This window comes from Megascapheus bottae, chromosome 11, assembly GCF_031878675.1.
Source record: "Megascapheus bottae isolate mThoBot1 chromosome 11, mThoBot2.hap1, whole genome shotgun sequence".
NCBI classification, from domain to species: Eukaryota; Metazoa; Chordata; class Mammalia; order Rodentia; family Geomyidae; genus Megascapheus; species Megascapheus bottae.
Genome location: NC_143519.1, coordinates 337,526 through 345,048, shown reverse-complemented (window position 1 = coordinate 345,048; position 7,523 = coordinate 337,526).

Here is a 7,523-nt window from a genome sequence, read left to right as displayed (position 1 = left end):
GGAGCCCCGGGGCGCGGCGCGCGGCGGGCGGGGCCGCGGACCTCGGCGTTCCCCGGAGACGCGGCAGCGCGCTCGCTCTCTGTCTGTCCCTTCAGGTGCCCTTCACTGGGGCGCTGCCCGGAGCGCCGCCGTCACACGGGTCAGGTCGCGGGTACATTGCTCCTTCAACACGGACACCCTTCCCCGGCTTTGCTCCCAGTGTCCCGCCCCTCCCAGTCAGCTGATTGATTGATTGTCCCCTCCCTTCCTTCTGTCTCCAGTCAGAACGCTTTGCAAAGTTGCGGGCCAGGCTGCGCCGGCAGGCGAGGACCTGGGCGCGGGGCCGGGGCGCAGGGGCGCAGGGGCGCAGGGACGCCGGGCCGGGTCTCAGGAGCGCAGGGACGCCGGGCTGGGGCGCAGGGACTCCGGGCCGGGGCGCAGGGGCGCAGGGACGCGGGGCCGGGCACAGGGGCGCCGAGACGCCGGGGCGCAGGGACGCGGGGCCGGGGCGCTGGGCCGGGTCTCAGGAGCGCAGGGACGCCGGGCCGGGTCTCAGGAGCGCAGGGGCGCCGGGACGCCGGGACGCCGGGGCGCCGGGGAGCAGGGACGCCTGGCTGGGGCGCAGGGACGCCGGGCCGGGGCGCAGGGGCGCAGGGACGCGGGGCCGGGCACAGGGGCGCCGGGACGCCGGGACGCAGGGACGCGGGGCCGGGGCGCAGGGACGCAGGGGCGCAGGAGCGCAGGGACGCCGGGCCGGGTCTCAGGAGCGCAGGGACGCCGGGCCGGGGCGCAGGGGCGCAGGGACGCCGGGCTGGGGCGCAGGGACGCCGGGCCGGGGCGCAGGGACGCGGGCCGGGCACAGGGGCGCAGGGATGCGGGGCCGGAGCGCAGGGGCGCAGGGGCGCAGGGATGCCGGTTGGAAGGCAGAGCTTGCAGGGCAGAACATGCTCCAGAATGCCCCTGTTGAGATCTGGCCTGGAGTTAAGTTGAGGTGAGCCGTGCGCGGCCGGCGAACACCACGCGTGGAGACGTGGTGAGCCCGGTTTCCCCGCGGTTCGGGGGGCTGCATGGCGTTGATTTCCCGCAGGACCCTCCCGTCTCCAGACTTCCCCGCAGACCCCGGCCTGGGCGGCCAGCCACGCGGGGTTCTCCCCATCCATGCACTCCTCCCAGCAACCTGCACTTGGGCTCCTGGCTCCCCCCGCCCCGCCCGAGTCCCCCGGCCGCGTCCGAATCGGCCTGCCGGTCCCGGCCGCCTTTTAACCGGACTTTGCCTTGCCTGGGTACTTAAAACTGCCTTTGCTGAAGAGCACCACTGCCTGCGGGCTCCGGAGGTCACGGAAGGCCGGATGAAGGATGGGGGGGGCTTTGTCTCGGGGTCCCTGGCCGAGAGCCATTCCCTCCTGGTCTAGGAATCCTGGAGGAGCAGGACAGGGCCCCCCTGCAGGCCCGGCCCTCGTCCTCAGCTGTGTCCCCTCCCTTCTGGGGGACAGAGGCTGGGAGGTGAGTGGAAACGCTTGCCTGGCCTCTTCCTGTGGCCACCAAAAAAGAGTCTGTGTCTGGCCGGGCCTGGCTTAGGAAACCCAGAGTGTCCCCTGAGGCGGACAGCCTCCCCTCTGGCCTTCCCAAGGCTTCTTCCTGCAGGTTGGCAGTCTTGCCTTGCCTTCTGCAGACGCGGGACTTCACTGTGATTTAGAGACTGAGCGGAATGCCAGGCCGGGGAGCAGGGGACGGTTTGGAACACAAGGTAACTGAGTCGGTAGTGTAAGACCTGCACTCAAGGCAGGATTGGAGAGTGGGCTAGGAACCACGGACAGGAGGAGGACGGGAGGACAGGAGGACAGGCGAGCCCACCGCCTCAGGGCCACGTGCGGTGCGGCCTGCCTTCAGAGGGGGAGAGCCGGCACCCTCGCCCCACAGTGAGCAGGCAGACAGCTTGTGGGGTGCAGTGTGGAGGGGGTGCTGTGAACAGAGGAGGTGGGCACCACATGCAGTGCGGGATGAATGGGAGAGGGGTGCAGGCGTGGGAGAGGGGTGCAGGCGTGGGAGAGGGGGGTGTTGGAGTGGTAGAGGGGGCGCAGGGGGATTTTTGCAGTAGTGGAGGCCTTGTGCGGTTGGTCTTAGATTTGTTGATGTTTTTTTCATCCTGTTGTAACAAATGGCATTTTTCCATTTCAATATCTGATTAAATTTCTTAGTTGTACACAGAGATCATGGACCACTACTCAGTAGCATGTTCCTGTATCAGCATCTGTAAAATCTTCTCGTCTGAAGTAACTGCTTTGACTTCTTTACTTGTTCTGCGTGGTGCGAGCACGTGCCAGGGCTGTATAGTAATGACACCAGGCAGGGAGATCCAAGTCTTAATTCTGAATTGTTAGTCAGCATTTCTTCATTAGCTGTCCATTCCCACCGAGAAGACACTGTTTCCCAGGTTGAAAAAGTGACCTTCTCTTTCTAATGTTTGTGAACGTTTCCCATCATAGTAGGAATGGACACAAACTCACCAGGGGCTCCTTCAGCATAACAATCAGGCATTTTTCTTTTTTATTCATTACTATGTAAATACCTTGATTGATTTTTCAAATGTCAAACAGTACTGGCATCCCTGGGTAAAGCCTGCTTGATCATGACAAAATTTTAAGTGTCCTTACTGTAAGCAGGGAGCCAGTGGCTCCTGTCGCCACTCAGGAGGCTAAGATCAAGGTTCAAAGCCAGCTCAGGCAGGGAAGTCTATGAGATTCTTATCTCCAATTAACTAGAAATTAATCCAAAAAGCTGGAAGTGCAGCTGGTTCAAGTGGTAGAGCTCTAGTCTTGAGCAAAAGAGATGAGGGACAGTGCCCAGGCCCTGAGTTCAAGCCCCCAGATAGGCAAACGTGAACCAACCAACCAAAAGGAATCTTTACTATAGTTCCTCTGACCTAAGATGTAATTTTAATAGTAGTTTGAGTTGACTATTTGGTAGTTTCATGCTTCTTTCGGAGGGGAACTCTGTTTTACTAGGAGCTAACACTTGAGCTCTATGTACTTCTGTGGGCCAGATAGCTTGCACAGCTTGGAGATAGGAATCGTGTTAAGAAAGTCTAAATGTAAAGTCTATCAAACTTTCTCAAGACTAAGCAACCAGTCCAGGCCATGTGACTCACTACTAATGATAAGGTAGGAGCTTCCGACATGATTATTTGCTCTTTCAGAGTGATTTTTGCCCTGACAATCTGGAACCCACAGTATCAGGTGATCAACATTTGAGACAGTGTGTAGATTTAAACACCCCTTAACAATTAAATGTGCTCTTGGTTAGGCAAGAGGGTCAGTCTCATAATCAAAGACTGAGACACAGGTCGTGTAGTCTCTAGCCCTGAGGATTAGATGTTTGCTTCACCTGCAGAAGTTCCTGTTTATGATTACTAAGCTAAGCAAAATGTGACATTTACAGTTAGAGGGGAAAAAATTTAAGAAAATAAACAGGTCTGGGGGCCGGGAGTTTTGCCTAGTGGTTAAAGTGCTTGTCTAGCATGCACGAAGACCCGGGTTCGATTCCTTGGTACCACATACATAGGCAAAAGCTGGAAGTGGTGCTGAGGCTCAAGTGGTAGAGCTCTAGCCTTGAGAAAGTCCAAGGACAGTGCTCAGGCCCTGAGCTCAAGCCCAGGACTGGCAAAAAAAAAAAAAGAAAAAAGAAAATAAACAGGTCTGATTGCAATGTAAAGTTTCCATACAGTGAAAAGGCCAACTGACTGTTTTATTGAGTTAAAAGTTGCAGGCCAAGCTTATAGGGATTTTTATAACTACACGAGAGCAGTTAACACTTTACTGAGGAAACCCAAGGCCAAAGGTAATGACAAACCTGTGAACTTTATGCCAAAAGTCACTACAACTTGATTTTCAAAAGCTATTTTCCTTGGGACTGTTTTTCTTATTTGTCAATTTGAGACTCAAAATTGAATATAGTACATCCCTACTGCTGTGATCCATTCCTGTGGGAGACAGCAAGTGGGCATTTTGTTTCAGAACAAATCCACTACCAGCCACAGCTAACGTTCACTTAGGGGTGCTACAAGCACGCTTCTGCTGCCATGGCTTCACAATCTGGAGTGCTTCCACATCACAGCCAACTTTTCTGGGGTTTGCAGAGAGGGAAACCAAGACGCCAAGGCAGTGTTGTCCCTTGCCCAAGGCCTGGCACCTGTGTGCAGAAGCTGCGGCACCCTGCACGAAGGCTCCCATGTCCCGTGGGTGCCCTTACCTCCACCCTAGGACGTGGCTGCACAGACACAAGACAACACCCATGACGCAGGGTCTCAAGAGGTGAGGACCGCAATGACAAATGTCACGAAAGTGTCTTACACCAGCCAGGCACAGTGGCATGTGCCTGTCACAAGCAGACAGCAGCCCAGGAGCACATCTGGAAACAAGACACGACCTCAAAAATAAAAGGGCTGGGGACCGGGAGTGTAGCCTAGTGGTAGAGTGCCTCCCTGCCATGCAGGAAGACCTGGGTTCAAATCCTCAGTACCACATACATATAAAAAAACTGGTGCTGAGGCTCCAGTGGTACGGCTCTAGCCTTGAGAAAGTCCAAGGACAATGCTCAGGCCCTGAGTTCAAGCCCAGGACTGGCAACACATAAATTAATAAAATAAAAGGGCTGGGGAAGTGGTTCAGTGGTATAATGCCTGCTTAGTAGCATAAGGCCTGAAGTTCAAACCCCCATACTGAAAAAGAAAGTCTTAAATGGCCTAAACTGCCTTGATTTGAAATCACTGCACTAGACTCCAGGAACATGGAAAATGCAGAAAACTCCAGGACACCTCAGCAGACTAGCCCTCTTGTGTCCACTGCCCAGAGACCTCCCAGGACCAGCCCTCCTGTGTCCACTGCCCAGAGACCTCCCAGGACCAGCCCTCCTGTGTCCACTGTCCAGAGACCTCCCAGGACCAGCCCTCCTGTGTCCACTCCCCAGAGTCCTCCCTGACCAGCCTCTGAGATTTCAGTGGTGGCATGGAAAGAGCGGGTTCTGCCCTGTGCAGAGCCTCCACACTGGCCTGTCCAGCTTCCAGGGCTGGCCTTGGCCCCCACAAGCAGCACCCTCTCCACCTTCTGTGTCTGGGAGCTGAGGTGGCCCAGGCACCCCATACTTAACCTTTCCTCTATCTGTGACCTTGAGCAAGCTGCCCAGTGCCTCAGCAGCTCCCGCTGGACTCTGCTCATGGGGCCACCTTTCCGTCTGCAAGTGTGGCCATGCGTAATCTAGCTCCAGCCGTAGCTCTGGGTGGTGGAATCACCAAGCCAGCGGCAGCCCGCTGGGTAAGCCGAGGTGGCAAGGCTGCTGGGTGGCAGAAGGAAGCAGATGCCGGGCAGACGCGCGTTCGCATTGCTACCTACCACATTAAAATCTACAGTTTTTGAAAAAGTATTTTTACCCAGAACCTTTTTCCCTCTCCAGCTGACACAAATGCGATTCAGTAACTGGTTGGGGAAGAGCATGGTTCAGAGCCAAGGTGAGGTTTTGGCTCCCTTCCACTGCCGTGGTGTGTGCTCATCTCCAGCTGGGGCAGTGCCCAGGGCCCCCCACCCTGTGCCACCAGCCCATGGATGGCACACACTTGGCCAAGCCTAACAGAAAGCGCGCAAGTCCTTTTCTGTTTTTTGTATTGATTTGGTGCCCTAAATACATGTTGATAACTCAGAATGCGCATCAGTCGGGTTTTAAATGGAAGCAAGGTAACTATGAAATGGAACTGCCCCTTGGCTGAGTGCCCTCGGTCCGTGTGTGCTGCAGGAGTTGGGCGGCAGCCTGGAGGACAGGCGTGTGCCCGCCCTGAGCTGGCATACCATCCAGCGATCGGACCTTCAGGGGCAGATCTGAAGTCAAGGCAGGTAGGGACAGCTGCTCTGGGACGCGTGAACTGGAGACCCAGCCAGCGGGAGCTGGGGTGGCAGTGCAGGGTGCCGCCCAAGCCTCCTGGGTGGCCTCAGGCCTCCTCAGCTTCTCATCTCTGCTCCTCATCTCTGGGCCGCAGGACGCCCGTGTGGTATTGACTTGGCCTTTGCGTTCCCTGGGCTACTGGCAATACCTGGACTTTTTGTGTGATAGGTCGAGGACACTGGAAGTCAATGGCCCTGGAGTGTCCAGGTGGGCGGTAGCTGAGCCTTTCTGCTGCCCACCCACTACCACACAGGTTGTGCTGCACAGAACCACGGCGTCTGGCTCTGTTTGTGTCCCTCTCTGGACTTTCATAGCCTTTCAGCAAGTCTGTAACGTGTAGGCAACTGCAGCCTCTCGGTTAGCTGCCCTCAGGTACGGCCCTGCAGGCGGCTGCCCTCTCTACCTCCCCTGTTAGGAACTGAGTTACCCCAGGCCTGAGGTCCTGGCCCACCACACAGCCCCTTGGCCCCTCCTTCAGTCTACAAGAAGTGTACTAGTGCATGAAGGAAGGACCTGAGGCTCCAGTGCCTCCTCTTACCACCTCCCCTCTCAACCTCCCCCCCCACCCCCCGCCACTGCCACCCATCTCTAGGACAGCTCCCATGCCTCGGGCGCGTTTGAGAGAAAGAACGCTGCAAGGGGACCTCACCTGCCTCAGATAACAGGAGGCCTGAGCTGACCCCAGAATTCTAGCAAGGTGGCCACAGGAGGGACTGTGCAATAACCCCAGAATCCTGGGTCACAAGAACTTGGGTTCCACAGGAGAAGGCACGAAAGCTAGGCCAGGCCTGCAAATGGCTTCTGAGGGTGTCAGAAGTTGTAAAGGGCCCTGAAGACAGGGCCCTGAGGCAAATCACCCCTTCTCATCTCCTAGGAAGCACATGTGTCCCAGAGAGCAAAGGCAAACATTGCCTCCCAGACGGGGTGGTACAGGAAGGAAGACTCACTGTTTACTGTGTCTTTACATTTCTACACCTGCTGGATTATTGTCGTCGATTGCTCTTGCAGTGACCTCTTTGCTCCTGAGAATGGGATTATCTCTTGTATGGGCCTCCGGTCAGGAACAGGTCTTCAGGTGGTTGTGGGAGATGTGGAGGGACCTGTGTCTCACTGTTGTCCTAGACTGAAAAGGCCTGGTGACCAGCGATGGGTAGAGGCTAAACGGCCATGTGACATGCCTTCCCCTTTGTCTACTGTAGCACCATCAAGGGTTTTGCAAGGTCACTTAGTCTCTGTACTTGGCAATCTTGCTGGAACTGTCTTTTCTGGCAAACTGCCTTTGGAGAAGCAAGGCTCGCCAGTTCCCACAAAGGCCTTGGGAGAGGATTTGTAAGGCTGTGGAGAAAGTACAGGGCAGGAATTCAGGGCTTGGGCTACTTCTGAGGGTTTCTGGCCTGGAAGTTTGGGGGTGGGGCATTGTCCTCTCTGGTCCATCAAATGGGGGGCCGAGGCAGCAGGTGATTCTGGGGTTACTCGAGGACTCCCTTGCTCATAGGAGTGCTCAGAGCCCGCTCTCTCCAGCTCCCCCAGGGATACTGAGGCAGTGGCTCAGAGCCTACACTCACTAGGCAGGTTCTCCACCACTTAAGCCATGCCTCCAGCCAGTTTTAAAC